Source organism: Alosa alosa, chromosome 19 (assembly GCF_017589495.1).
Source record: "Alosa alosa isolate M-15738 ecotype Scorff River chromosome 19, AALO_Geno_1.1, whole genome shotgun sequence".
Lineage (NCBI taxonomy): Eukaryota > Metazoa > Chordata > Actinopteri > Clupeiformes > Clupeidae > Alosa > Alosa alosa.
In genome coordinates, this window is record NC_063207.1 from 5,069,553 (window position 1) to 5,074,552 (window position 5,000).

Sequence of the window (5,000 nt, forward strand, 5' to 3'; positions counted from 1 at the left end):
ACACTTTCAGATACTTGAGCTCATCTCATTTTTAAAATATCTTAAATAGCAGCCTGACAGGCTGGCTACAGGTTGACAAATGATTAACACATCTCAATAAGTACTTTAATGCATCTTATATCATTATCTTTAGTAGATATTACCATATTACAGTGAAACTACTAACTCGTTTATTTATTTCAATATGTCATGCACATTTAAAGCCAGTATAAAAGGTTGATAGCAAAGAGCCTAAATTATAAACAGCCTTTCTCAATTCCTGATCTAAATCACTAGCCTAGAAATCTAGATGCACCCTAGCCGCAGCAAATTACATTTGCTGCCAGGGCTAGTCTAGCAACTCTCCGTTATTTGTGAGCTTGGAAAATTAAACTTCTATCAGGCCAATCAAATCGTATAGAGTGGATTGGGCGGGCTTAACATAATGATTAATGGCAGTGTTGCAACGGTTTGGCTTGAATTCCCCTGCTACTTGAAAAGAAATAAGATGGATGTTGCTGTTGGCTAACAGTGTGACACGAAAGTTGTTTTTTTTAAGTTGGCAAAAGTTTGAACTAGCCAACTAGCTCCGCTAATTGTTCCATGGGACTCATAAGCTGTCCTATTGGCGCAGAGGGAATTTGAAAGACAACCGATTATCCCCCTCAGACTGAGCACTGCGAACGGTGAGTGCCCAGACCCTACATTTTAATGTGGGTCTGGCTCGCCAGGCTACTAAATCACTGCTTTACTAGGGAAACCAGGAAACCACTGAGCTCTGTGAGAGCCAATCAGGATGCTTTAATGCATTTGGCATCGATGGCGCTGCTGGCTCAAGCTCTTGTTCGCACTGAGACATTTACAAGAGGTAAGGCTGACTTACGAAGCACACTATTAAAAAATGAAAAATAAAAACCTATCGCTGCAAAAGTCAATCAATTGGGGAGAACAGGCTGACCTTAGGTGATTAAACAGGCATTCTTCTTCTCTTTTGGCATAGGAGGCATCCTGGTAAATAGTGGCTGACTTCAAAAGCAGGCCTCTGGCTCACCGGGCCTGTGCCATACCTGTGCTTAGCCGACCCACATCAGTGCAGTGCAGTGCTGCAAGAACAGCTGCTAGGAGGGGACACCAATCAATTCGGCCCAGATTTGCTCTGCTCCAATCAGGCAGGGGGGTGGGTCATCTCCAACACAAGACCAGAAGCCACAAAGAGTTCCCATATCATTTGAGACCAGTACCACAAAGAGATCTGACACAATCTAAGAAGACCAGTAGCCTCAAAGCGGTCCGATATAATCCAAGACCCGTAGCCTCAAAGCGGTCCGACATAATCCAAGACCCGTAGCCTCAAAGCGGTCCGATATAACCACACTGACAGAACAGTTCTGAATTTGCCAGATCTACCTAAGACCTAGGCAATTCTACTGCTCTAAGGTGGTGGTGGTGGTGGTGTGTGTGTGTGTGTGTGTGTGTGTGTGTGTGTGTGTGTGAATACCTTCCTCCTTTCATTTGGAACCTGTCTGAAAGTGTGACCCTTTGATCCCGCTGGCCAAACTGTTGAATCAGCAGCGCGGGCTTAAAAGTACATATATCCCGAAACGAGGCGCGGACACTTGATCAATAGCAGTGATCAATATTAAATATAGCTGGAGGGCCGCACGGGGCCATCGGGGAGCTGAGATTAGACTTATTGAAACCCAGGGCCACGAGCTCTGCTGCAGACAGCTGGTGTCCAACCAGAAACATTTCACATGTCTCCCTATACCTTAAAGCTTTTACAAGTCTTTTACAGGAGAGTAATGCAGTCAGCATGCCATGTACTGACCCCCTGTCTAGGTAGAAAGGCAGGAGGGGAGAATGTGTGTGTGTGTGTGTGTGTGTGTGTGTGTGTGTGTGTGTGTGTGTGTGTGTGGGAGGGGGCTGGGTGGAGTGCAGATCATGGCTGTTCGTGGTGTAACAGTAAGGAAGGAGAGGGTATTTGCTCTTAAAGGAAAGCTGTTGATCTTGGGCTATAATCCATGGTGTAATCCACTACATTCATAAACACACACATACACACATTCACACACACACACACACACACACACACATATGGGCACACACATTTGCGAGTACATACACATGCAGAGAAGCAGACACACACACATGCACACACACACACACACACACACACACAGTCACACACACACACACAGTGAGTGCAGCCTGAATGTTTTCATCACTGACTCTCACTGAACCTGACAGTCATATCACGTGTACAAACTTTAATCATCCCTGTCACTCACACACACACACACACACACACACACACACACACACACCTACGCTCGACTCACAAACACACACAAACACACAGACACACACACCCACCCACACACACACACATTATCATTATCAGTGATGTGCATGTGCTTTAATATTAGCAAAGTGAAATAACCCATCAGCTGTCCCTTCCCTGCGTGGTGGCGTCCGAGGCTGGTTAATGACCTGCGCCCGGCCGGCGGCGAGATAAGCCTGCCTCTGAGTCTACTTCATTTGCTCCACCTAAGCAGCTGCACAGATATGAATGAGACCCCAGCCTGCTCGCTCGCTAGCACGCCGCCATGCCAGTCTCACCTTGGGCTCCAGATTGCCTAGCTCCTCACAGGGAAATGTAATGGAGTCGGTGTGTGTGTGTGTGTGTGTGTGTGTGTGTGTGTGTGTGTGTGTGTGTGTGTGTGTGTGTGTGTGTGTGTGTGTGTGTCGGGGAAGGGATAGGGGTTGTGGGGTGGGGGGCAATGAAGCAGCTGGCCATAAAAAATGAGGAGGTGGACTAAGTCGGAGATGGATACAGATGCCTGAGCATGCATATGCTTTAATATGAACCCATCCTATAGGCAGCAGCATCAGGACCGGTGGTGGTACGTGCATGTGCTTTAATATGAACCCATCCTACAGTGAGCAGCATCAGGACCGATGGTGGTACGTGCATGTGCTTTAATATGAACCCATCCTACAGGCAGCAGCATCAGGACCGATGGTGGTACGTGCATATGCTTTAATATGAACCCATCCTACAGGCAGCAGCATCAGGACCGATGGTGGTACGTGCATATGCTTTAATATGAACCCATCCTACAGGCAGCAGCATCAGGACCGATGGTGGTACGTGCATGTGCTTTATGAACCCATCCTACAGTCAGCAGCAGCATCACAGCATCACCGCCTCCTCCTCCTCCTCCTCCTCCTCCTCCTCCTTCTCCTCCTCCTCTGAGAGGACCGCTGATGGTACGGGGGGAATGTGGTGATGATGAAAAAGTCAGGAAATTGAGAGTTGGGAAGTTAATGGAGAATGCCATTAAGATGCAGAAAGGAACAGCACCCTCGCCTGTGCTGTGTCTGAGAGGCCAGGCAGAGGGGGGTCGGATCATGTCAGAACACATCTGATGTCACCAAGCTCCGTGTGTGTCTTAACACACTGATTGGATAGAGTTTTACAGTATACAACTGTAACATAACCACATCACATAACATAATAATGTCTTGGTCTGGATGAATGAGTTTTGAAGAAGCGCACAGTGGCACTGATGCATATTCAGTCCCCAAGAAAATACATCTGCATTAGAAACAATGCATCCTGGGAAAGAACAACATTCTACAGACAAGCATGGCTAATAAACAGTACTTAACAGCACTGCAATTATGGCTTGTAACATCACTAACAAAGTGAAACGCAGATTGGTATGGACAGGGCTGGGGATATTTCTCCTTTGAGTCGGAGGGCCCGAAACAGTCTCGCTGCTGCAGCTTCTGACAGTTTAAACCAAATCAATGCTTTTTCTCTCGCACTGCTGCTTGTCCAGCGAGACGTGGCAGGATGAATTACACCGCAACACAGGGACAGCTGCAGGGGCTCATCTCTGACCTTCAGCGGCCGCGCACAAAATGAAAAGACTGACTGCAGGACCCAGCTCTGATCATGTTAGAGTAATCTCAAGCAGCTCCGCAGCGCTCGCACACAAACACACACACACGCGAACACACACACACACACATACACACACACACACACCTGCCACACGCACTTTGCCATTAACCACACGACACACCTTTGCACACGCGACACGCTAAGCCTAATAATACACACACACACGCAATCAACACACTTTTGACAGGAGAGAGAAAGGTTTTTTTATCCCTTCACTTAAATGTAATTTCCACCAGAAGTATCGAAGTTTATTTATAAATCAAAATGACATTGCAGACCTAATTAAGTTGTCAACTTTCCATGGAAGCATCTGCAACATCCCTAAGCTTAAGGCACAACCTATAGCGGAGCATGAAATGCAATCCCAAAACTCGGCCACTCTGGATGACTGTCAGGCTTACGCATTCAAAAAAATACCCGACGTTAACATTGTGACAGACATGCACAGAGATGGGAAAAGAAATCAAGAAAAATAGAGCAAGCGTGCCACTAAATATTTAAAGGCTTTCAACAAGCTTGTTTTCCCTCTCCACTGGCAGTGAGAGAGAGAGAGAGAGAGAGAGATGGAGAGATGGAGAGATGGAGAGAGAGTGGGAAACTGGTGAGGCTAATAAAAACCAAAGCAGGCGGCTCTATTGATAAATGAATGTCCTGTCTTCAGGGAGACTGTGAAAATTGTTGGGATTAAACAAAGACAATCAATTCTAATTACCACAGGATCATAAATCGGAGGCTTGGAGCTTCATGAGAGAGAGAGAGAGACAGAGAGAGTGAGAGAGAGAGAGAGAGAGAGAGAGAGAGAGAGAAACGCAGGAATGGAACTTTTCAGTCGATTTCAGTCAATCCCTTCTGAGATCATTTGTTTCTGATGGTTTGGGGGGAAATTCCCTGAATAGTGTGAGTTCACCAGGTTTCACAAATGGACGATGCCATCATTTATTGTGTGTGTGTGTGTGTGTGTGTGTGTGTGTGTGTGTGTGTGTGTGTGTGTGTGTGTGTGAGTATGTGCGGATTTATGTTTGTGTTTTGTGAGTGTGTGTGCGTTCACATT

General features: G+C 46.5%; 1 protein-coding gene across 5 annotated transcripts in view; it reads right to left on the bottom strand.

Annotated features, from left to right (window-relative positions):
- Positions 1 to 5,000, bottom strand: part of foxn3 (forkhead box N3) — a 111,758-nt gene that overhangs the window by 51,609 nt on the left and 55,149 nt on the right. The window lies entirely within an intron of this gene.